General features: G+C 36.7%; 1 long non-coding RNA gene across 10 annotated transcripts in view; it reads left to right on the forward strand.

Moving 5' to 3' along the window:
- The window catches only part of LOC129629089 (uncharacterized), a 352,035-nt gene that overhangs the window by 75,529 nt on the left and 249,514 nt on the right, over window positions 1–26,992 (forward strand). For 9 of the 10 annotated variants that reach the window (XR_008703072.1, XR_008703074.1, XR_008703069.1 and 6 more), the window contains exons 2-4: window positions 2,825–3,130; window positions 4,183–4,308; window positions 19,973–20,144. This is a non-coding gene — a long non-coding RNA (uncharacterized LOC129629089). Of the gene's footprint in view, window positions 1–2,824; window positions 3,131–4,182; window positions 4,309–19,972; window positions 20,145–25,468; window positions 26,013–26,992 lie in introns of those variants that run through there. The other variant, XR_008703068.1, reaches the window with a different exon arrangement.

Raw genomic sequence — 26,992 nt, forward strand, 5'->3', positions numbered from 1 at the left:
TTTCTCCCATTCTGAAGGCTGTCTTTTCACCTTGCTTATAGTTTCCTTTGTTGTGCAGAAGCTTTTAAGGTTAATGAGGTCCCATTTGTTTATTTTTGCTTTTATTTCCAATATTCTGGGAGGTGGGTCATAGAGGATCCTGCTGTGATGTATGTCAGAGAGTGTTTTGCCTATGTTCTCCTCTAGCAGTTTTATAGTTTCTGGTCTTACGCTTAGATCTTTAATCCATTTTGAGTTAATTTTTGTGTATGGTGTTAGAAAGTGCTCTAGTTTCATTCTTTTACAAGTGGTTGACCAGTTTTCCCAGCACACCTTGTTAAAAAGATTGTCTTTTCTCCATTGTATATTCTTGCCTCCTTTGTCAAAGATAAGGTGTCCATATAGTTGATTTACAATATTATGTTTCAGGTGTACAGCATAGTGATTCAATATATTTATAGGTTATATTCCATTTAAAATTATTAAAAGTTAATATTACAAGAAATACAAGCTATATTTCCTTATGCTGTATAATATATCACTGTTGCTTATTTATTTTATACATACCAGTTTGTGTCTCTCAGTCCGTTACCCCTATCTCAACCATCCCCTCTTCCCTCTCCCCACTGGTCACCACGTTTGTTCTCTATATCTGTGACTCTTTCTGTTTTGTTATACATTAGTTTGTTTTATATTTTATATTCCACATATAAGTGATAAAGTGTTTGTCTTTGTCTGATTTGTTTCACTAAGTGTAATACTCTCTATGTCTGTCTGCATTTTTTCAAAAAGAATTTCATTCTTTTTTATAGCTAAGCAATATTCCATACATACATACACACCCTTATCCATTCATCTGTTGATGAGCCCTTAGTTGCTGCTTACATGTCTTGATTTATTGTAAATGCTACTCTGAGCATTGGAGTGCATGTGTCTCTTCAAATTGCTGTTTTCCTTTTCAGATATGTGCCTGGGAGTGGAATCGCTGGATCATGTGGTAGTTGTATTTTGAATTTTTTGAGGCCCCTGCATACTGTTTTCCAAAGTGGCTGCATAAATTTGCAATCCCACCATCAGTGTACTGGGGTTTCCTTTCCAGCACATCCTTGCTAACATTTACTATTTGTAGACTTTTTGATATTAGCCATTTGACAAGTATGAGGTTATAGCTCCTTGCGATTTTGATTTGCATTTCTCCGATTAGTGATGTTGAGCATCTTTTCATGTATCTGTTGGTCATCTGTGTATCTTTTTGGAAAAAATGTCTCTCCAGGTCCTCAACTGAGTTTTTAATTGAATTCTTTGTGGGTTTTTTTTTTTTTTTTTGACATTGAATTGTATGAGCTGTTTATCTATTTTGTATATTAACTCCTTACAGATTATATCATTTGCAAATGTATTCTCCTATACAGTAGGCTGTCTTTTGGTCTTGTCCATGGATTCCTTCATTCTGCAAAAACATTTAAGTTTAATTAAGTCCCGTTTGTTTATTTTTGCTTTCATTTCTTTTGCTTTAGGACACTGTTCCAAGAAAAGGTATTTCTATGATTTATATCAAGGACTGTTCTGCCTGTGGTGTTTTTTATGAGTTTTATGATTTCAGATCTTACATTTAGGTCTTTAATCCATTTTGAGTTTACTTTTATACATGGTGTGAGGACCTAAAGGCTGAGGTGCCTGATATGGAGCTCAAATGCTGAGCTCAAGTGATTCAGGGAAAATAACTACCTTTGTGATCCTTCCTGATAATGGATTCTTGTGGTCAGCCTGTGGTTTTTCCTTAGAGGGATCATCTATATTTTTCTTACCTATCTTGACGTTGTCTTTTCCCCTTTTGTTGTGAAGATTTTGATTATCCACTTTTCGGGTTCCTTTCAAAAGGAATTATTTCATATGTAGTTGTAGATTTCTTGTGTCTATTGGTGGAGGTAAGTTTGGGATCTTCCTATGTCACCATCTTCAACCTTTCCTACCATATTTTAATTTTTGTTCATTTTTATCAACAATTATTTTTTCGATCTATACATTTCATTTTGAATATCTTTGGCATATTCAAAAATTAAGTATGTAATGGACATTATAGACATTCCAGTAATACACTAGTTTACAAGTATAAAATAAAGTTATCAAAAGGAATGACCAGCATAATCCAAAAATTGTTAAGAAAACACACAAAAAGGAGAAAACACACAGGATCTGAATTAATCCACTTTCTAAGGATATAACATGTGATGAATGTTGGTCTGCAGGCCCCTAATTGTAAATTTCAAACTTCTGTACATATCAAGTTTCCATAAATTTGTGAATCCTTCACAATAAATTCTAAATCTCTTGGACAAAGATTATGAAAGTCAATTCAAATGTAAATTGACTGACTTTTCCAGACTTTTATGAAAGTCAACAACCCCACCGGATATGTACCTTAGCATGCCAATCAGGATGATTCCATAATTTATCATCTTTGGCTAGGGAAGTATCTGATATAAGCAAACAAAAGGAGAATGATAAGAGGCCTAAGCAAAAGAAATTGGTATTTTTTTCATACTGAGTTCTCTCTTGAGTGCAGCTTTGAAAAATATATGAAGTTCCCTGTAATTGCTAAATTGTTTATCTGGAAATATTTTTGAATTTGTACCAATCCCTGCTCCCCTCATATCTAGATGCCCTAGTCACTGTTTATATTTCTAAACAGTTTGACTAGTTCCATAAGAATGTTGCTGAAGTTTGCCACTTATTTTATCTTCATTCAAATGTTTTATCCTACTCTTCCACCTTTAAGTTTATTACCTTTCACACAGATTGTATCTACTTGATATATAGCCAACTTTGCTTATCTCACCTACAGATTTGATCTTTTGCTGCTGCTGCTAAGTCACTTCAGTCGTGTCCGACTCTGTGCGACCCTAGAGACGGCAGCCCACCAGGCTCCCCCGTCCCTGGGATTCTCCAGGCGAGAACATTGGAGTGGGTTGCCATTTCCTTCTCCAATGCATGAAAGTGAAAAGTGAAAAGTGAAAAGGAAGTCGCTCAGTTGTGTCTGACTCTTGGTGACCCCATGGACTGCAGCCTACCAGACTCCTCTATCCATGGGATTTTTCCAGGCAAGAGTACTGGAGTGGGGTGCCATTGCCTTCTCCGGATCTTTTGCTAAGTATGCCCAAATCAAACAGTTGTGTACAGACAATATCCTGGCAAACTAGGAGCATTCATCTTAAAACAGCAATCAATTGAGACACAAATGCTCAGAGAATCCATTTTACAGGGAGAAATAAGTTAAATCAGTTGTTAATACTTGTATCTTAAAAAATGCCATATAATTTGATATGGTATGGAATCCTGTAGTCCATCTAGGATCACCCATCTATGTTTATTAGTGTAAAAAGAAATTCCATTAGGAGAAAAATTTGCATTTCCAAATTATTCCCCAAATTATTTACAACATTTCTTTATATAATACCTAATATTTATAAAGCTATCACTTGTTTTCAAGTCACTTTAACGTAGGTGATTTGTTAAACATCTCTTTATTTTTTTTTATTACAATTTCCTCTTTGCAATAGTTGTAGAGCCATTCACGTACACCAGTGTTTCCTAAAAAGTAGTTTAAAAACTACTAGTATCCTTAAAAAAGTTAGTTAATATTTCAAAATTTTTCAAAACAGAATTTTGTGAGTAAGTAAATTTGAAAAGTTTATGTTAACAAAGCTAAATGGAATTCTTAGGTCAAAACTCCTTGAAACATTTAATAGGTTAATGTGCTATGTTATTCTTTGAGGAGGTAGCTCACTTATACAGTTTTCCCAGAATTATTCGATTTAATAATTTGTTTTCAAAGAATATTTAAGGGCCCTAGAATTCTTCAGTGCACATTTTGGTGAAAGCTGTTAATAGTGTCTGTTCCACTTATTAGCTTTTTCTTTTTTTAAGATTTAAAAAATTATTTATTTTTTAATTGTAGAATAATCATTTTACAATATTGTATTGATTTCTGCCATACGTCAACATGTACATCATCATACGTAAAAACAGATCGCCAGTGGAAATTTTCTGTATGACTCACGGAGCTCAAACCAGTGCTCTGTGACAACCTAGAGGGTTGGGATGGGGTGGGAGTGGGGAGGGAGGGGACATATGTATATCTATGACTGATTCTGATACATGGAAGAAACCAACTTATTAATTTTACAATTCTCTCCTCTTCAGGGAACAACTGTTGTTTTTTAGTATTACCTCCTGAAAATATGATTTCAGTCACTGCAAAGGCATCCAACACAACGGAAACTGCGGGGAGGAGGACGGTGGAAACATCCGGTATTTTACCGCTAGGAGGTACTTACTAAGAGTTCTTAAAGATGAGCCCCCGTGTGTGTTACGGTCAGTGCGCCTCTGGCATCGCTGCTCTGAAAGGAGTTGTCTCTCAGCCAAGTAAAGTCAGATTTTAGGTCCCACGGTGTTCCTGGGTTTACTGGGGGCCTCAGCATTTAAAAGCCACCATATCCAGGGCCAGGCATTCGAACCCTGGACTGAGAATCTTTCATTTCTGCTGCTTCCCCTCAAAATATTTTCAGATATACTTCAACTCTCCCTGGAGGGCAACCTCCTCAAACTTCGAATTTTGTTACTTTCATATGACCCATTACACAGAACTTTAATGACTCATCAGAAACAGCCTCTGAGTTTTTGCAACAGTGTTTACTCTTCCTTGAAAAGAATGAAGGTCTAGCAATTAAAACTCTCCATTGGGAGAAGATAAATATTTCATTCTTGCTGCATTACCATCTCTCAAAGTTTCTGGCCCAAGCAGCCATAAATGAATAAACAAATGAGTAGATAAATAAATAAATACTTAAATATGTAAGAGAGAAATGTTAGGAAATAAAACAAGTAGTCTGTCTTTACTGATCACTTTGCCAGTCCTGTCTTTGGTGGGATACCCAGTGACAGCAAGAACGAGTCTTAATATGCATACAAGATATTCGCTTTCATCCCAAATCAACATCTCTTTTAGATCTGTTTAAAAGAAAACGTTTATTTCAGTGAGGCACAGGTACAGAAAAGCAGCTGTCTAAACTCACACTGCTAGTAAGACAAGCTAGACTTTATGTGACTCCTATCTTTGGGCTCTTGGCCTAATGCTTTGTGTAAGACAGCTTTCCTCTGTGTGAGCTCACGTATTTCTTTGTGCCTCTCTTATGTTAATATTCTCAAATCAGTATACAATCAATTTCCTGTTAAAGTGCATGTTCCTTAACTCCTCAGAGCAAGGACTGCATTAGCAATTTTTATTTTTTAAAAACTGTCTAAAATGCACAAGGCAGAACTTAATTGTTTGCTGAACATTTTGAATGAATAAGCCCCAGGGGATCTAGACTGCATTTATTTATTTTAGAATAAATCCTGGACTAAGATGTGGTTTGACTCGCTTATATATAGGAGTCTTAAACCGTAAGCCGGACTAGCTATCATTTTGACCTGGACTCTCTCTCTCCTTCAATGTATTTATTCCAATTAGCTGATAAACTCACAGAGGTCAGATGTGGAGCACAGCTAGACTGTTCTCTGGAGACTAGAAACGCTCATAGTAAATTCTTACTAAATGCTGCTTCTTGTTGGTGACGATGACATAGTTTATCATTTCCAGTTAACTTCTTGCAATATGAGTTGTTTCATTATGACAAAATTTACAATAATATTAGGTACTAGTGCTTCCAGCCTGGGACTAATCACTGTGATGATTAGACACAAGGCTATGACAGTGGTTTGCAGGCAGAAATTAGCATGAGAACAGTCCTTGTGTGAACACGCAGAGAGGTCAATATTACATGATTATAAATTAGCTTGGTGGACTGGTGTGGTCATTAGCTCAGTCGAGTGTTCCTATTTCATATAATTGTTTGCTGCACCTGAATTAATTTGAGTGTTTAAATCCTGCATATTAATTCTGTGCTGCAGGATGTAAGGCTTTGGACTAATCCCTATAATACTCTTTAGTATAAACACCTTAATCAAGCAACAGCTTTATAATTAGTTCTACTTACAGGCTGGATATAATTTACTAGTTTTACAGATCATAAGTTACCACAACTTTTTAATCATAGTAATTATGCTTTAGAATGTAAGCATAAATGGACTTTTCTAGTTTATTCCAAGAATGAAACCAAGGCAGTCAAAATCAGGAGATTAATAAAATCCAATATATGGATACACTTTGTATTTTTATGGCAGCTCAAGATCACTCATCCTTGGAATTTAATCACCAGATTACAGTAGGCTATTGAGCTGAGAAGGTGATTTTTTCTCCTTTAAAAGGAAGCACAATTCTCTATTTATTACATATTTCTTTTGTTGGGTGTGAAAAATGCTGACATGATTTAATTTTATCACAGCAGTGCGTGCTCTGACAATATCCCTCTTGTGTACTAAACCTAGTAAGTAAATAATGGTTTAGTTACTAAGTATGTGCTGATCCATTTTTCTTTTTATCTGTTTTTTTCCCTGAGGATTTTAAAGTACAATCATTTCTGGCATTAAGACCATTTGTATGGTCAGGCTACACAATTTAGAGAGCAGCACTTTAAATTAAGTCTTAAATAAGCATTTAAATTAAATTTAATAAAGAGTTACTTATATTAATTAAAGTAAATTTATTTAAAATACTTTATTGAGGTTTAGGAATGTTATGAAAGATGAGACTCTTCTTATAATATTGCTAAACTTCAGTGGATATATATTATTGGATGAACCACTTGAAATATGAAATCACTGTCTTCATATGTCTTACTGAAATACTTATTTGAGATTTTGATACAAGTTCAATATAGAGGTAACTTTTTCTAAGAAAACTTCATGAAAATAGCTAAAACTTTTAGAGTTTCAATTCTAAAATCTATAATTATATCAGTTCAATTCAGTTCAGTCACTCAGTCGTGTCCGACACTTTGTTGACCCCATGAACGGCAGCACACCAGGCCTCCCTGTCCATCAACAACTCTCGGAGCCTACCCAAACTCATGTCCATCGAGCCTATCCAACCATCTCATCCTCTGTCATCCCCTTCTCCTCCTTCCCTCAATCTTTCCCAGCATCAGGGTCTTCTCAAATGAGTCAGCTCTTTGCATCAAGTGGCCAAAGTATTGGAGTTTCAGCTTCAATATCAGTCCTTCCAATGAACACCCAGGACTGATCTCCTTTAGGATGGACTGGTTGGATCTCCTTGCAGTCCAGGGGACTCTCAAGAGTCTTCTCCAACACCGCAGTTCAAAAGCATCAATTCTTCGGTGCTCAGCTTTCTTTATAGTCCAACTCTCACATCCATACATGACCACAGGAAAAACCATGGCCTTGACAGTCAATGCTAAAATCTATAATTATATAAAATAATATATATGTATATACATAGTTATAAATACAATTTTGTGAAAATATATGTATATGTTTGTATACATGCAAATGTAAGTATGCTTTGTTAATAACAAAATATAGACAGTGCTCAAACAATTTATTCTGATCATTCTAAAAAATGGTTTTGGTTATCTTGTGGTGAATTCGTTCATAGTAAATTCTATTGATTATAAAAATAGGCAAAATAACTGACAGTGTTGTATGACAGGGTCAAAGGTTGCATATAAACCCAGTTAATTTAAGGGTGCTCTAAGACCATTTACAGTGATTAAATAATTATCTCATTTAGCATAATGATGTTTTCAGGTAGTTTATGATTAACTGGTATTATGGACAGTGATTTACTAAGCAACTACACCATTGTAACTCAGAAATCTTTCAGTTGGATATTTGAGGAAATTTTCAGAACTGAAGACAAATCCCTTAGGACAGAGAACAGACTGAAATGTCACCAAATTCTAGAATAAACAGCCTGGACAGAGAGAAGCTGATGTTAGCTGAAATCTTAGAGATTTCAGAAGGAAGATGTCACTTTAAGAACAGAGATGTATCCAGCTTGTCAAAGGAACTCTAAGTGAACAGTTCCTAGCTATAGGGAGTGGGATCTCCAAAGAATCCTTGAAGTCACTCATGAAAGCCTTAAATCTGTGAGATTTAGAAAGCACTAAACCAGCATGTATCAGTGTTTATCAGTGCTACCGGACTGGAAAAGGTCAGTTTTCATTCCAATCCCAAAGAAAGGCAGTGCTCAAACTACCACACAATTGCACTCATCGCACATGCTACCAAAGTAATGCTCAAAATTCTCCAAGACAGACTTCAACAGTATGTGAACTGAGAACTTTCAGATGCTCAAGCTGGATTTAGAAAAGGTAGAGGAACCAGAGACCAAATTGCCAGCATCCATTGGATCATCAAAAAAGCAAGAGAGTTCCAGGAAAACATCTACTCCTACTTTGTTGACTAAGCCAAAGCCTTTGACCATGTGGATCACAACAAACTGTGGAAAATTCTTTAAGGGGTGGGAATACCAGACCACTTTATCTGCCTCCTGAGAAACCTGTATGCGGGTCAAGAACCAACAGTTAGAACTGGACATGGAACAACAGACTGGTTTCAAATTGGGAAAGGAGTACATCAAGGCTGTATATTGTCACCCTGCTTATTTAAGTTATATGCAGAGTACCTCATGAGAAATGCTGGACTGGATAAAGCACAAGCTGGAATCAAGATTGCCAGGAGAAATATCAATAAGCCCATGCAGATAAGCTTATCAATACTGCTATTATGGCTAAAATATTTCTTACAACTAGATTTGGCATTTCTTGTTTCTTGTCTTACAACACTTCTTTTCTCTCTTTCCCATGACCTGGGAAGTCCCTGGTACAAAAGTTCCTCCCTGTTACTCTGGATGTTCCTCTGACTGCCCTTTTACTTTTCAGTTGCCCTCTACTTCTTCTTGAGAGATTTTACCAAGTCTTGATTTGACCCTGTTGGACACATATCTTGGACTTTGGGCCAGTCTCCTCCTCCTCTCAAATTAACCTTCTCTAATTAATCACCAGTTGCTTCTGGATGTTGTTTTCTGATTTCTGAAGTGACAGCTAAGTATTTGATAAGATTATTCTTCAAGTATTAGAGGTTGCAAAATATTTCTCTGATTCCTTTTCCCCGACTACATGTCCTCTTCCTCATTAGATGGAAGACACCTCAGTTCTTCAAAGAATTCTTAGGGCAGGATGTGGCTAAATTATATTTTCATGGGTTTTGAGCCATTATGAATAAAAGAATGATATCTAGGATAAAGGTGATCATGGGCCTTATACATGCTTGTCTTCACAGATAACATCCAGGGCTTCAAAATGAGGAATCATCTGAAATTATATTTTCAGGGAAACAGAGATGCTTAGCCAGCCAAAAGAAGACACAGTGAGGTTCTATTAGCCGAGTTTAGAGTTGAAGGGCAGTCTTGTGATTGCTTGTCTTCTAGTGGGTGCTCAAATAATGCTTCCAGAAAAGCATCTATTTCTGCTTTATTGACTATGCCAAAGCCTTTGACTGTGTGGATCACAATAAACTGTGGAAAATTCTGAAAGAGATGGGAATACCAGACCACCTGATCTGCCTCTTGAGAAATTTGTATGCAGATCAGGAAGCAACAGTTAGAACTGGACATGGAACAACAGACTGGTTCCAAATAGGAAAAGGAGTACGTCAAGGCTGTATATTGTCACCCTGCTTATTCAACTTATATGCAGAGTACATCATGAGAAATGCTGGACTGGAAGAAACACAAGCTGGAATCAAGATTGCCAAGAGAAATCTCAATAACCTCAGATATGCAGATGACACCACCCTTATGGCAGAAAGTGAAGAGGAACTAAAAAGCCTCTTGATGAAAGTGAAAGTGGAGAGTGAAAAAGTTGGCTTAAAGCTCAACATTCAGAAAACGAAGATCATGGCATCTGGTCTCATCACTTCATGGGAAATAGATGGGGAAACAGTGGAAACAGTGGCTGACTTTATTTTTCTGGGCTCCAAAATCACTACAGATGGTGACTGCAGCCATGAAATTAAAAGATGGTTACTCCTTGGAAGGAAAGTTATGACCAACCTAGATAGCATATTGAAAAGCAGAGACATTATTTTGCCAACAAAGGTTTGTCTAGTCAAGGCTATGGTTTTTCCTGTGGTCATGTATGGATGTGAGAGTTGGACTGTGAAGAAGGCTGAGCGCCAAAGATTTGAACTGTGGTGTTGGAGAAGACTCTTCAGAGTCCCTTGGACTGCAAGGAGATCCAACCAGTCCATTCTGAAGGAGATCAGCCCTGGGATTTCTTTGGAAGGAATGATGCTAAAGCTGAAACTCCAGTACTTTGGCCACCTGATGCAAAGAGTTGAATCATTGGAAAAGACTCTGATACTGGGAGGGATTGGGGGCAAGAGGAGAAGGGGACAACAGAGGATGAGATGGCTGGATGGCATCACTGACTCGATGGACATGAGTCTGAGTGAACTCTGGGAGTTGGTGATGGACAGGGAGGCCTGGCGTGCTGTGATTCATGGGGTCGCAAAGAGTTGGACATGACTGAGCGACTGATCTAAGTGGGTGGACAAATACCACACATACCTGCAAATCTACACACAATGACCATACCCACAACTGAGGGGGTGGAGTTTCTCTCTTTCCACTGAGTGCTCAGATCTAAGGTTTTCAGTTGGACTCTTCAGTCCTATTTTAACTCAAAATGCTAAATCTATAAATATTTTTGTATTTAGTAGATTGAAATGGAATACTAAAACTAAGGGAATATAACATGATTTATTCTCAGTTTTGTTGGTCTAAGGCCAGGAGGAAAGTAAGGGAAGCTTGTTTAACTAGTGTGACCCTTAGGTTTAATACACAAACTTTATCCTTTTATACATTTTATAAATTAAATTTTTGAATGTTAATGTTTTTTTCTGCTGTTGTCTCTTTTTGTTCCAAACTATGTGTGAACTATGTATGGAAAATGAAGTAAAATGGACAAACTCCTCAAATTCCACTTTTATCTCTCTTGATTTCCTTATTGGCACAGCATTAGCTAGTCAGGAAAGACATCCTCCAGCAGCCTTTTGGGTGGTGGTCTTTGTTATAGGAAATCTTTTATTTCATTCTAGCAAAGAAATGAACCAATTTGATATGATCCTTTTATCCCAGAGAAAGGGCATTTCTTTATTTTCAAGGTTGTGCATTTTTTTCAACTGTAAAACACTCTCCACGACTGAAGCCATAATTATATGCACTTGTCAATCAATCTTAACCTACTACACTATAGTTATGGCATTTTATCTAAAAAGAGAAGGATTAAAGGCTTTGCATGAAATGAAAGGTACACACAGTCAGGGAAGTATAATGCATGTCATTAGCTATCTGGGAAGAGAGAAATGGACAGCGACAGATTACCAATATTTGATTTCTCGTAGGCATTAAAGAAGTATTTAAGGCTACCTACAAAATAATGTTAGGGAATTTGACACTTTGATTCCTATTTTGTTCTCTTGGCAATTATTTAAAAGAACTTCTTTATCCAGCAGCTACATGAATCAAATTTGAAAAGGATAACAGTTTAAAGGGAGATTAAGAAAGGGGGAAAAAAAAATCCTGTTTAAACTGAAGTGCCACAACTTCAGGAGAAGATTTTAAACTTTTTTTTTTCAAGCACATTTTATTTCTTTAGATACAGTGTTTGTGGTAGGTAAAGGTATCTGGAATAATTTTAAAATACACTTGCTGCCCTTTGAGTCTCTGAGAGGCACCATAGCAGTTGGGGAAGAAAAAGCATCTTAAGGGAAGACAACAGAAAAAAAAGCCAAGACTGAAGTGGTGAACTTATTTTCTCAGAAAGATTGGTATGATGAGACGTGCCAGCTGTGTTATACATTAAAAAATATTGGAATAACACTAGGCCAGTCTCAAGAAGCAAAACTGTATCTGATGTCCTCTAGAATTGCTTTTTTGAAGTGAGCCTTGCTGATCTACAGAACAATGGAATAGCATTTAGAAAATTGAAAATTATTAATAAAAACGTTCTCAGAAAAACACTGCCTGTGTAATTCCCATGAAATGAATTTTGTTTTTGAAAGAAGTATTGCACATTGGAAAACACCCGAAGACCATACTTGAAGCATCTGTCATCAAAACAACTTATAGTTACTAAGTTTGTCTCTTCTATGTGGGCTTTTAATCAAAAACTTCAAGAGTTCAATTCAGGAACTAGTTGTGCTCAGCTCCGAGAGATTTGCGAAATCCAGAATAAGATAATGGAAATAGTGACCTGAAAAAGGCAGAAAAATGACTTGAAGAAGTAGTCAATAGCTGATCCCAAACACCACTGGGGACAGAATAGCAAAGGCTGGTCATCTATTTACCTGCTCCATGACCTGTTGGTTGGAAAAGTAAACTGTGAAATGGTAAAATTGAGAAACTTCACAATGAAGGTGGTGGTTTTGTTAGTGACTCAGTGTCTTAGGCTCTTTATTAAATAGAAATGATGAGAGTCCAGACAAGGAATTCAGGCTCTTTTGCCATGGAATTCTCAAGGCAAGAATCCTGGAGTTGGTTGCGAATCCCTTTTATTCCCAAACTAGGAATTGAACCCAAGTCTCCTGTGTTTTAGGCAGATTCTTTATTGATTGAGCTACTAGAGAAACTGTAATTAGAGGGAACAAAAACAAGTAACAGGTTCTGTTGTTTGCTCCCTGCTTCTGGAGGAGTGCAGGCTGGCTTCTTAAAGAGGATGAGGGTAGCGACAGATTAGTGTGTTGGTCAGAGGGGTAGTTTAGGTGGTCTGTCCACCCTCTTGGTAATGCTGTGTACAGGATTCAACTGCTGTACCCTACATTTGTTCCTGGCACCTCAGAAGTTAGCCTTGTTATCTGATTCATGATTTGTATCAACAGTGCTTGCATGCAGTTATTTTTAGTCCCTTACAGTTTCTTTGCATTCTGTTGCTCCAAGAGACGTTTGTCCAAGTACAGGCACTCCAGTATAAGGGTCCCAAGTCCCAGCCTGTCATTTTGGAAAACTTTTTGGATAAGACAGATGCTTATATTGAGTTCTGATGGTTGAGTCCCAGTATGTGTTTAAAACTTAGAACTTTTAAATAATAAAAAAAAAGTTCTTATTAGCAAAAATGATACAGCAATAATCAGTATGCTGGCTCTTATGCAAATATCCTGCTAGAATTTGGCTTGGATTTGAATTAAATCTATAGATCAGTTTGGGAAGAACCAACATTTTGATGATGCTGACTCTTCCGACTCATTGGAGTAAATTTCTCCATTTTTTACCTCTTCTTTAATCCTTACTAATTTTCTGTACTTTTCAAAGTAAAAGCTCTTATAAAACTTTTGTTAAATTGATTCCTGAAGAGTTTATAAATTCACTATTATCATGAAAAGAATTTAAAATTTTTTCATTTTTTATCATTCACTTATAGTATTTAAAATGCTTATAGCATGTAAACATGTTAAAAATGAATTTTATATCCCTTTATCTCCAGTGAAATTACTAATTTTTGTGATTAGTTCATACAGTTGCTTTCTAGATACCTTAGGTTTTTTTCTTAGCCATCAAATCACTTTCAAATAAAAGCTTTTGTGCTGCACTCAATATGCCAGCAAATTTGGAAAACTCAGCAGTGGCCACAGGACTGGAAAAGGTCAGTTTTCTTTCCAATCCCAAAGAAAGGCAATGCCAAAGAATGTTCAAACTACCACACAATTGCACTCATCTCACATGCTTGTAAAGTAATTAAAATTTTTCAAGCTAGGCTTCAGCAATACTTGAACCATGCACTTCCAGATGTTCAAGCTGGTTTTAGAAAAGGCAGAAGAACCAGTGATCAAATTGCCAACATCTATTGGATCATTGAAAAAGCAAGAGAGTTCCAGAAAAACATCTATTTCTGTTTTATTGACTATGCCAAAGCCTTTGACTGTGTGGATCACACAAACTGTGGAAAATTCTGAAAGAGATGGGAATACCAGACCACCTGACCTGCCTCTTGAGAAATCTGTATGCAAGTAAGGAAGCAACAGTTAGAACTGGACATGGAACAACAGACTGGTTCCAAATAGGAAAAGGAGTGCGTCAAGGCTGTATATTGTCACCCTGCTTATTTAACTTCTATGCAGAGTACATCATGAGAAACGCTGGGCTGGATAAACCACAAGCTGGAATCAAGATTGCCGGGAGAAATATCAATGACCTCAGATATGCAGATGATACGACCCTTATGGCAGAAAGTGAAGAAGAACTAAAAAGCCTCTTGATGAAAGTGAAAGAGGAGAGTGAAAAAGTTGGCTTAAAGCTCAACATTCAGAAAACGAAGATCATGGCATCTGGTCCCATCACTTCATGGGAAATAGATGGGGAAACAGTGGCTGACTTTATTTTTGGGGGCTCCAAAATCACTGCAGATGGTGATTGCAGCCATGAAATTATATTTTGTAAGAAAATCATCCAAAACATAAACAAAACTTGTATGACTCATAAAAAATAAAAAAATGGCAAAATTTGAGGCGATCCTTCACAAAAGTAGTAATGCAAATGGCCAATCACCGTAGAAAAGATGTTCAAATCAGTCACCAGGGAAAACAAATTGAAAACACAATTAGATGTCAGTATACACTTACTCGAATGGCTTAAATTTTAAAAGCTGACCATATCAAGCAAATATTGGTGAAAACGTGGTGCAGCTAGAACTCTTATACATCAATAATAGAAGTAAACATGCTACAGTCACTTTATAAAACTGTTTTGCAGGTTCTAATAAGTTAACATACACCTAGTATGGGGACCCAGTCTTTTAACTCCTAGTATTTATTAAATTCCACACAAATATTTGTACACAGATGTTTATAACACTTGTACTAATGGAAGCTTCAAACTTGAAACCATTCAAAAATCCATCAATGGGTGACTGGTTAACCAAAATATGGTATATTCATACAATGGAATGCGACTCAATGATAAAAGGAAATGAACTACTGCTGCATCTAATAACATAGATTAATCTCAAAATCAGTATGCTGAGTGACCCCAGTTTGGTCTTTTTCATCATTATAGATTTTTTTCACCTTACAAACATATATATATGGATGTGTGTGTGAAATCATACATCATTTCTACCTAGAGATTCACCAATAAGCTTGTTATTTTTTTCAGATGACAAACAAATTTTGGCTTTGTTGATTTTCTTCTTTTTTGTTTTGTATTCTATTGATTCTGAATTTTTAAAAATTGTTTAGTTTATTATATTGCTTATTTACTTTCTTTTTACTTATTCTTCTTTTGCTAGCTTCTTGTGAAGGTAGCTTTAGTCTTTTTCCAATATAAGCATTTAAAAATTTAAATTTCCTTCTCATAACTGTTTTCACAACATCCCCTGAAATGTGCAAAAACTATGTTTCATTAGCATTCAATTAGCAATATTATATAACTTGCTTTTAACTTGTTACTTTGCTGATGGGTTTCCAAATATTTGGGGATTAGTCTACTCAATGTCACCCCACTCCAGTACTCTTGCCTGGAAAATCCCATGGACAGAGGAGCCTGGTAGGCTGCAGTCCGTGGGGTTGCTAAGAGTTGGACACGACTGAGTGACTTCACTTTCACTTTTCACTTTCATGCATTGGAGAAGGAAATGGCAACCCACTCCAGTGTTCTTGCCTGGAGAATCTCAGGGATGGTGGACCCTGATGGGCTGCCGTCTATGGGGTCGCACAGAGTTGGACACAACTGAAGCGATTTAGCAGCAGCAGCAGCAGCAGCTACTTATCTTACTGTTGATTTATAATTAAATTCCATTATGGAAAGAGAACATCCTCTGTGTGATTGAAATTCTTTGAAATTTGCTTCACAGCCCAGTGCATAGTCTCTTCTGATGGATGTTATTGTGTACTTGTAAAAAATGTGAATTATGAAATTGTGTGAATGTTCTTTAAATGTAATTTAGTTTGAGTTTAAAGACAGTCTTGTTCAAATCTTTAATATTTAAGCTTAATCTTTTTCTACTTGTTCTATCAGTCATCGGACAGAGGATGTTAAAATCTACAATGATCGTGTGTTTCTCTATTTCCATTTAGTATTGTTATTATTTTCTTGATGAATTGACAAATTTATACTATAAGATAAACCTTTCTGTCTGTGGTAATATGCTTTTTGTTGAAGTGTACTTTTGTGAGATTAATAAAAAAATGTGAGTTTACTTAATGTTTACTGTTTACATGATATTTTTTCCACACTTTACTTTCAATCTGTTTGATTTTATTAAAAGTCATCTTTTGAAAACAACAGTTAGTTGGGTAGTGATTAATTTTTAAATAAATTTTGCCTTTTAATTAGAGTGTTTATTCCATTATATGCTGCTAAGTCACTTCAGTCGTGTCCGACTCTGTGTGACCCCATAGACGGCAGCCCACCAGGCTTCCCCGTCCCTGGGATTCTCCAGGCAAGAACACTGGAGTGGGTTGCCATTTCCTTCTCCAGTGCATGAAAGTGAAAAGTGAAAGTGAAGTCACTCAGTCGTGCCTGACTCTTCGTGACCCCATGGACTGAGGCCTACCAGGCTCTTCCATCCATAGGATTTTCCAGGCAAGAGTACTGGAGTGGGGTGCCATTGCCTTCTCCATCCATTCATATAAATAAATACAAATTTATATAATTGGCATTATCCATAAGTTTAATATCTGTTTTCAGTTTTTGCCTTCTTCCCTTGCTCTTCTTTCTTTTCTCCTGACATCTTATATATAAATACACACATATATTTGTATACAAACACATTTTGGTATTTTATTTTTCCTTCTTTAAAGGCCTTTTAAACTATAGCTCATCATATTCTCTTTTATGATTACTGTATTGGTTATAATTTATCTTGAATTTTTTAGTCTTTGAATTAATATTTTACCTCTTCACTTATGATGTAAAAATATTAGAATAGTTTCATTTACTCCCAGTTTTCCCTTGAGATATTGTTGTTATGTGTTTTATTTATATATATTCTATGGACTCTATGGTTCTGCTATTGTTTAAACACTCAATAATCTTTAAAAAAATAAGGAAAGGAAGAAAAAGTCTTTAAAGTTTATTTATATATTTATTATTTTCTGGTGCTTTTTATTCTTTCTTGTTGAAATGATTTCTCATCTGATATTATTTTCCTTCCACATGACACATTTTCATAGTATCTCTGAGTCTGCAGGTGAATTATCTTAGCTTTCTGTTATCTGAGAAAGAGGTTTTGCTTTCATTTTGTTAAAGAAGTTTTCACTGGATATTGAATTCTTGTTGACAGTTTTATTTTTCTTTCATCATTGAAAAGATGTGATTCTATTGTTCACAGGTTTCCATTGTTTCTGATAATATCTGTTATCATTCTTACTATATCTCTGGAATATAATGTATCACTTTTCCAAGGCTTTTATGTTTTTGTTTTCCTTCAATTTCAGCAGTTTGACTTTAAAGAGCTTAGTTATGGATTTCTTTCAGTTCAGTTCAGTTGCTCAGTCATGTCCGGCTTTTTGCGACCCCATGAATCACAGCACGCCAGGCCTCCCTGTCCATCACCAACTCCCGGAGTTCACTCAAACTCATGTCCATCGAGTTGGTGATGCCATCCAGACATCTCATCCTCTGTTGTCCCCTTCTCCTGCCCCCAATCCCTTCCAGCATAGGAGTCTTTTCCAATGAGTCAGCTCTTCTCATGAGGTGGCCAAAATATTGGAGTTTCAGCTTCAGCATCAGTACTTCCAACGAACACCCAGGACTGATCTCCTTTAGGATGGACTAATTGAATCTCTTTGCAGTCCAAAGGACTCTCAAGAGATTTATGTTTATATTTTTTGATTTTGCTGAGCTCCTCCAAGTATGTGGACTACTTTTTGATTATAAATGGAAAAATCATGGCCAATGTTTCTTCACATGTTTTTTCTGTTTCATTCTCCTTTTACTATTTCAAAGACTTTAGTTACACATATGGTAGATCACTTAATACCATCCCCAAGTCATTGGGGCCAATTTATTTCTTTTCAGTCCTTTTTTCTTCTCTCTGATTCAATTTGAATAACTTCTAGTATCCTATCTTTAGGTTCATTGATTCTTTTCCCACTTGTAGCCAAACTACTGTTAATCACATCTAACAAATTTATTTCAAAAGCTGTATTTTTCAGTTCAAGGATTTCCATCACGTTTTCTTTTCCTTACATTTTAAATAGATGTCCAAAATTTTCTTATCTTTTTACTCATTGTATCTAAATATTTTCAAGACGCCTTTAGTATATGTATCATAATTTTTTAATATTCTTGACTATTAATTTCAAATTATGGTTTATCTTTATATCTTTTTGTACTAGATATTTCTTCTTTTTAGTATTGGCAAATTTTTCTTTTTCTTTCCGTTCAGTTTAGTTGCTCAGTCGTGTCCAACTCATTGGGACCCCATGGACTGCAGCATGCCAGGCTTCCCTGTCCATCACCAACTTCTGGAGTTTACTCAAACTCATGTCCATTGAGTTGGTGATGCCATTCAACTCAATCTCATCCTCCTGCCTTCAATCTTTCCCAACATCAGGGTCTTTTCAACTGAGTCAGCTCTTCACATCAGGTGGCCAAAGTATTGGAGTTTCAGCTTTAGCATCAGTCCTTCCAATGAATATTCAGGAGTGATTTTTTTCTTTAAAGATGGACTGATTGGATCTCCTTGCAGTCCAAGGGACTCTCAAGAGTCTTCTCCAACACCACAGTTCAAAAGCATCAATTCTTCAGTTCTCAGCTTTCTTTATAGTCCAACTTTCACATCCATATATGACTACTGGAAAAACCATAGCTTTGACTAGAAGGACCTTTGTTGGCAAAGTAATGTCTCTGCTTTTTAATATGCTGTCTAGGTTGGTCATAGCTTTTCTTCCAAGGAGCAAGCATCTTTTAATTTTATGGCTTCAGTCACCATCTGCAGTGATTTTGGAGCCTAAGAAAATGAAGTCTGTCACTGTTTCCACTGTTTCCCCATCTATTTGCCATGAAGTGATGGGACCAGATGCCATGATCTTAGTTTTCTGAATATTGAGTTTTAAGCCAACTTTTCACTCTCCTCTTTTACTTTCATCAAGAGGTTATTTAGTTCTTCACTTTCTGCTATAAGTGTGGTGTCATCTGCATATCTGAGGTTATATACATATTTGAATATCTTGTTTTTTTTTGCATGTAGAGTAATAGTTGATTAATAGACATTGTAGATAATGTGTTGTATAATACAGTCCTGTTACTTTTCTCTTTCTCTGTAGAACTTCGCATTTTATATTGGTCTGAAGTTAAATTACTGGGAGATCATATGATCAAAGAAAGGTTTGGTTTTAGGCTTTGTCATATGCATTTATTTTAATTTTTCCCTTGGCGTAAGCATATATTTCTTGGTTCTAGGGTGTGATCTTTACTCCTAAGTTGTGGTCTTAATATTATTTCTCTGTATAACTCAAAGTATTTATCAAGTCTCTATCACTCTGGTTGATTGGGTTCCTAATTCTGTGTTCCAAGTGACAATCAGCTTCTGAAATCATTAATCAGCTCCTTTAACTTTGCAGTTCTTGTTTACCCTGTACCTTTTAGATTTCTCTCTAGGCCTATCAATTTCAAGAGTTAGCTAAGTTCTTTAGCATTGAATGTACAGAGTGTAGGTTCCTTCTTTACAGGATTTCCTCTTTAATTTCATACTGTTCCAGAAGCCTTCAACTCCAACCTATGACCACTCATCCCAATAAATCTACATGTTCTATGAAGCTCTGTCATCTAGCTCAGGAGATCTAGAGACTCTCCTAATGGGTAAAAGAAAAAAAATCATCATAAAACAGATAATGTGGCTCTCGTCCTCTATAGTTACTTTTTCACAAGTGTCCTAACTCTGTCAGATACTACCTAGTCTCCAGAACTTTTGAACAGTGGTTCTATAATATTTTGTCTAGAATTTTAAAATTTTATTTGTAAGAGACTTTTCTGATATAAACTACTCTACCATTACCTGAAACCAAAATAATTTTAATATTTTTGTTACAGAGTTTTGAATGGGCTTTCTGCTAGTATCTCAGAGTTGTGGTTTTGTCTGAGGACAGTATGTACTAAAAAATCTCCATTTGTTCACTGGACCTGAGCAGAACTCCTAAATCAAGAAAGAAAATTTCAAGAGAACCATTCAAATATTGGAAATGACTATGAGCAGTAAAAACTGGTGAGTCATTTCTTGGTTGGATATCTTTCTAAGAGATACAATTGTTGATCTATCTCTCAGATGTTTGTTTGTAAAGGCATAGGACATGAGAAAGCAGTGATTGAATTAAATTATAGCAATTCCAAATTTGTGTCCTGCTGAGTTCAGGCTATTTAATGTATTGGGTGTATCATATTCATTGAATCATGAGAATCCAAGATAACACACATGAAAATAAAATGGGCAATGGTCTCAGACAGGAGTTAGCTTTGTTGAAACAGAATTCTAGAATGGGTTCCACTATCTCTTTTTCTTATTGTGAGCCTATATTGGATTGAACTGTTATTTTTTATAGTTGATTTTTATAGACAGTGTCACTACCTTCCAATTTTCTCTAAAAATGATAGTTGCCTCTGAATTTAGAATGATTCTTTGTTTTCTTATTTTTGTTCTTTCCTTCACTCATTCCTCATAGGGAGGGAGTTTTTCAATCTAATCACACACAGCAATTATGCTGAAACAAGGATCAATATAAGCAAAATAACAGTACTTCATTCTAAGAAACATCATGAGAACATTGGGAAACCTATTTGCTTGTCTTTCATTACAAGGGCTTCATGAAACTCTCTAGCCCTCAAAACAATGATGAGTAGTAGATTAAACCAAGGCCCTGGCCAGGGTAAGTTAAGAATAGGAGGACTAGAAGGTGGCCAAAATTAAAACACTTCAAGGATGCTGATCTTTGATGAACTTTGTGCAAACTGAAAAGTGAATGAACAGAGCAATAAAAACATATTAAACACAATTATCTGAATTCAATTAAGTTAGTGAATAAAATAGGGGTCTCTTTAGAAATTGACTGAACATCTTTCTAGACTCTGAGGCATAAAAGCTACATGCAGAGTAACATAGTCACATTCAGGGACTTTATATCAGATAGTACTGTGTTCAAATTTGTACTCTGTCATGAACTAGCTATGTGAAATTAGAAATTTATCTAATTATCTTCTCATCTGTGAATGAAGTTAATCACAGTAGTTGGGTCATAAAGATGTTATCAAGAGAAGTTAGATAAAACATGTAAGAATTTTAGCGCAATATGTAATTGAGTAGCAGTGATCTTTAGTTTTCATCACTGCTATAATCCACATGACTTTCTCCCTCATTTTTTATGTCTTCATTTAAATATCTTCATTTCAAGTGAGACCTTGTTCTACTTGCCTATCTATCTAAAACTCTAAGACTTCTTACTTTTATTTCTCATCCTTGCTTGTTTTACTCATAATATTTAACATTGTTATACTACATTTCACTTACTTATATTCCTTAATATTTGTCTCCTATCATAAGAATATAAGCTCCACTTAATTCAGGGATTATTTTGCCTTTTTTATACATTGCTGTGTCCCCAGAGACTATAACCTGATACAGAATAGGCACTCAGGTGCTCACTAAGTATTTATTGAATGATAACAAAATTTGGTGTGTGATGAAATGATGTAGCTCTCATTCTCTCTAATCTGAATGTATTCTTCGTTCTCAGTGGCATCAGGGTTCTCTTCGGTTTTATTGCATTGTGACAACTGGAGAGGCCTTCAATTTCTGTTTAACAGGAAGATCCTTGCATTATTTTGAGATAATACTTCTGAAATAATGGCTAGTGGCTTTTCCTTTTATATTTCCTCTAAACCTGATTTATTTCGCATTTGGTCAGGAGTCAGAACTTGCTATACATATCTCTTAGGAAAAGATTGTTACAATGAAAAACAGAGTGATGGTTTAGATTTCAAAATTATACAACCCAAGGGAACTGAAAGCTATGCAAACATGTGGCAACTCAAAGGACAGTTTCCTTTTTCTGTAACTAAGACAGATTCCCCAGAACTATGACAGACTGGCAAGTTGGAGGTGGGATCAGCAATGAATGGTGGAAAGAGTTCTTGAGAAGGAAGCCTGTGTTTAGACATCTACTCAGGCTCTGCCTTGGTATTGGAATAAAAAGAAATTCTAGACAGATCTGATTATTCAAGTGCAGAGAGTACTTTGTACTCTGGGTAGTGACTGAGGAAGCAGAAAGTCTCTAAGAGTAGAAATGGCCACAGGGTCAACCTAGGAAGATAAACCTAAAACAACCTGACCCATTTTACCTGCCAATAAACCCAGTGAGGCTTTGGAGATAGGCTTGGAGCATAGACTGCTAGGTAATTTTCTGTTGAGAATAGGTTTTAGCGGTGCATAACATGACTTTGATCTTGCAGACTTTCTCCTCCAACTCCCATACACACTTTCAGTGACTGTTTTCAAGGTGCCACTGCTCTGTCTTGGCATGAACAAGCTTTCCTGGGCTGCTTCTGTTTTGTGGACTGTTGTACATACCGACTCATAGCTCCCTAGAAAATGGTACTTCTCTCTTTGGGAAAGGAAAATGGCCCTCATATCCTTATATTTTCAAATCACAATCATTGATACCAAAACTTTTTTCTTGAAGGCTCTTCTCTTTTATGAAGTGCTCTAATGTCTGTTCAGTCTTAACCTTTTTCTCTTGTTCAGTTCTTCCTTCTTGACAAGAAAAGCAGAGGACAGCATTAAAACATAGTTGGGATTTTTATCCCACCATACTCTCTGCTGCTGCTGCTGCTAAGTTGCTTCAGTCGTGTCCTACTCTGCGACCCCACAGACGGAAGCCCACCAGGCTCCCCTGTCCCTGGGATTCTCCAGGCAAGAACACTGGAGTGGGTTGCCATTTCCTTCTCCAATGCATGAAAGTGAAAAGTGAAAGGGAAGTCGCTCAGTCATGTCCGACTCGTAGCGACCCCATGGACTGCAGCCTACCAGGCTCCTCCGTCCATGGGATTTTCCAGGGAAGAGTATTGGAGTGGGGTGCCACTGCCTTCTCCAACCATACTCACTAGCCCTGAGTTTTTAAGCAAGTTCCCATCTTCTGACACACCATAGGTAATATGAACTGATGAGCATTCTGTATGCATTTTGCATTCTATCTTACTTCCAACCAGAATTCTGTGGAGTGAAAATCTTTTTTTTTTGTTTGTTTTTTGACCAGCACTGTTAAAACCTCCTCAAGAGAGAATTTTCTAGGAGTCTATGCTCCCAGCCTATTTCCAAAGCCTCATTGGGTTTACTGGCAGGTAAAATGGGTTGCAGATCTTAGGATGTGGAAGAAGTGCCTGATTTTTCTGTCAACTGTGTCAGTGTGTCCTTTCTTCATTTTCTGGTTCATTGCTAACTCCCTGCCTTGTCGCCTTCCAATTACGCTCAGGAGGATCAATACAACCAGTTATTTCAGTGGTTTACTATGGTTGGATATGCCACGTTTCTACCAGAATGCTGTATACTCTCTATTTTTCTTGCCAGTACGTCTCCGGTTGGGGCTTGATTTTCACTCATTGGTCAATTGTGCTTATTGAGAAGACTCAGAATGTTTCATGTTCAAACTTCCCTGAGTGATAATGTTAAAACTTCCCAGCTGCCAAAATGCCTGCCTCCAAAGAACCAGGCTCCAAACATCTGCTTCACAATAATCTGATTCCATGGCAATAATCCAGGGAGATGTGAAATAAAGATTTCCATAAAATAATGAACTGAGTGGGGAACACATAATTAGAAATAATATTAGAAGATAAAAGCAAAAGGATTTTATCAAAATGTTGAAATATGAGGTTGATATACAAAAATGTTTTTGAATTTACTATTTTAGCCTCAGTAATGAGGTGTAAATCAGTATTATCAAAGAAATGAAATGCAGGGATTGAATACGTATGTGTCAAGCCAAAGAAAGATTCAATGTTTTTGTTCTTGGTCATAGTCATATGTAGATAGTAATAATAGTCAAATTAGACTGCTTCTGTCTCCAGGTGTTATTTAAATAACTGATTAGCATTATTACTGAGATCATAAACGTTTGAAAATTGTTTTAAATGTACCTGAAAACAGATTAATTGACTCAGCAGTGGTGAGGTCAGGTATCATATATAAGCACACATGTTGTGACATTTTATTAGGCCAAGTAATTAAGATGTAGTAGAGAATTGGCCTCTAAACATCTCTAGTGCTCTCTCAGCCTTTACACTATTGATGTAATATGAATAAGATTAACAGCTTGAAAAAAAATCCCCTTGCCATGAACATATGAAATCGATAGACCAAGACAAGTAAATAGTTTCATCTTTGATTTGGGCTTTAAATTCACATTTCCTCTTTCGAAATTCTATACAGCTGCTTAGCTAGATCCCTGTACAAAGAACTACAATTTTAAACTATCTAGACATCCAAAGCATCCATCTTCCTTGGGCAAAATTCTCAGTGACCTTTGAGATGTTAACATTTGTTTATGTGCCAGAAAGACATGGCTGTGCCTATGCCTGCTTACCTTTCTCTAAGTCTCTCTTACAGATCCTTTTACCTTTTGGCAACTACGTGTTTATTCATGTCCATTCATTATAATGTGAAGAAAGATTCAGATATTAGCAAGTCAGACAAAGGCAATTAGAGGAGTAGTGAGCATTAACTTAAGCCTGCTGCTTTTGCACAGCTTCCATAAATACTGCAAAAGTCAGAAGCCTCCTTTAAAACTTTCCCCTCCATTCTCTACAAATATTAAAAGAAAGCTCTTATTGGTTTTGTACTCCTGAATTATAAAATTCAAATAGGAAATTAGATAATGTAATGTGACTAAATCATAAATTCTGTGTCATTTAATGAGAGAAATAAAAAGACAGGGCATAAGTCAGCTAGTAGAATACTTTCAGCTCAATTATTCAACAAATATTTTTAGAGCGGCTACTCTCAGTGAGCACAATTCTAATTGTTTGGGATAGATAATGAACAAAATATACAAAGATCTTTGACCTCATAGAGTTTACATTCTAGTGAAGGGCACCTGGGATAAAATATGAACATAACAGATGAATTAGAGAACAGTCTATAAGACCACTCTCACCTCTGACGCCAATTGCAATTTAAGGGGCCCAAGATACCCTTCGATTTGACAATTCAGTAGAAAGACTGACAGAACTCAGTGCTGTTATACTCACAGATATGTTTCACTACAGTGAAAGGATCCAGATTAAAATCAGCAAAGGAAAGGGAATGATCGGGCAGAGTCCAGAAGTGTCCTATTAATAAATGTGGATTTTTCAATTGTCCACTCCCACTGGAGTCAGGGATATGATTAACTCCTCATGGAAGTAACATGTCGTAATAAGCACAGAGTGTTTCCAAGTAGCAAATCTCATTTGAGACAATGTTCAGAATCTTTATTGGTGTTCAGTTCAGTTCAGTTCAGTCGCTCACACGTGTCCGACTCTTTGTGACCCCATGAATCGCAGCACGCCAGGCTTCCCTGTCCATCACCAACTCCCGGAGTTCACTCAGACTCACGTCCATCGAGTTAGTGATGCCATCCAGCCATCTCATCCTCTGTCGTCCCCTTCTCCTCCTGCCCCCAATGCCTCCCAGCATCAGAGTCTTTTCCAATGAGTCAACTCTTCACATGAGGTGGCCAAAGTACTGGAGTTTCAGCTTTAGCAGCAGTCCTTCCAAAGAAATCCCAGGGCTGATCTCCTTCAGAATGGACTGGTTGGATCTCCTTGCAGTCCAAGGGACTCTCAAGAGTCTTCTCCAACACCACAGTTCAAAAGCATCAATTCTTCAGCGCTCAGCCTTCTTCATAGTCCAACTCTCACATCCATACATGACCACTGGAAAAACCATAGCCTTGACTAGATGGACCTTTGTTGGCAAAGTAATGTCTCTGCTTTTGAATATGCTATCTAGGTTGGTCATAACTTTCCTTCCAAGGAGTAAACGTCTTTTAATTTCATGGCTGCAGTCACCATCTGCAGTGATTTTGGAGCCCAGAAAAATAAAGTCAGCCACTGTTTCCACTGTTTCCCCATCTATTTCCCATGAAGTGATGGGACTGGATGCCATGATCTTCGTTTTCTGAATGTTGAGCTTTAAGCCAACTTTTTCACTCTCCACTTTCACTTTTATCAAGAGGCTTTTTTTGTTCCTCTTCACTTTCTGCCATAAGGGTGGTGTCATCTGCATACCTGAGGTTATTGATATTTCTCCTGGAATCTTGATTCCAGCTTGTGTTTCTTCCAGCCCAGCATTTCTCATGATGTACTCTGCATATAAGTTAAATAAGCAGGGTGACAACTTACAGCCTTGACGTGCTCCTTTTCCTATTTGGAACCAGTCACATAGAAATGTTCTACTGCCCACATAGTGCACCTTAATCTCCAGCTTCTGTGGTGTTGAGATGATACTGTATGACTCAAAGTCCCCACCATAAATCACATTGTTAGACTTTTCTGCATGGCCCAGAGCCCCCAAGTAAACAAAGATACTGTCATTAGTCAAAGTATGCCAAGAGTTTAGGGTTAGGAGAATTGGGGTTGTGTGTGTGAATAATGAGGAGAAAGGGCACTTTGCCTTATTGAATGCAGTGTTCAGGATAAGTCTCTTTAAAAGGTGACATCTAAGAAAAGAGTTGTCTCAAATGATTTTCAAGTAATGAAACCAAGGTACAGAAAGGGAAGTGACTTGTACAAGGCCAACTGAGATCTAGTGCCTGTTACATGGAGGTGAGCAAAGACATTATCCAGCACAGTGCTATACCAGTTTCCAGTTTATGCGGTCATAGATGGATTTTTATCTGATCAAAGTGGTTTTGCAATAGTAGGGTCACAGAGGTGTCAATAATGAAATTTGGCTAAGAGAGTCAGAAGCTAGTCCAAGAGAAATTGAAGTACTGAAAGCCAGAGGAAAGGAAGTCAAGAAGCAGAACAGCAGACAGGCATCAAATAGTACAGCCTGGGCTCAGTTCAGGTCAGTACAGTTGCTGT

The sequence above is a fragment of the Bubalus kerabau genome, chromosome 1 (genome assembly GCF_029407905.1).
Source record: "Bubalus kerabau isolate K-KA32 ecotype Philippines breed swamp buffalo chromosome 1, PCC_UOA_SB_1v2, whole genome shotgun sequence".
In the NCBI taxonomy this organism is placed as follows: domain Eukaryota; kingdom Metazoa; phylum Chordata; class Mammalia; order Artiodactyla; family Bovidae; genus Bubalus; species Bubalus kerabau.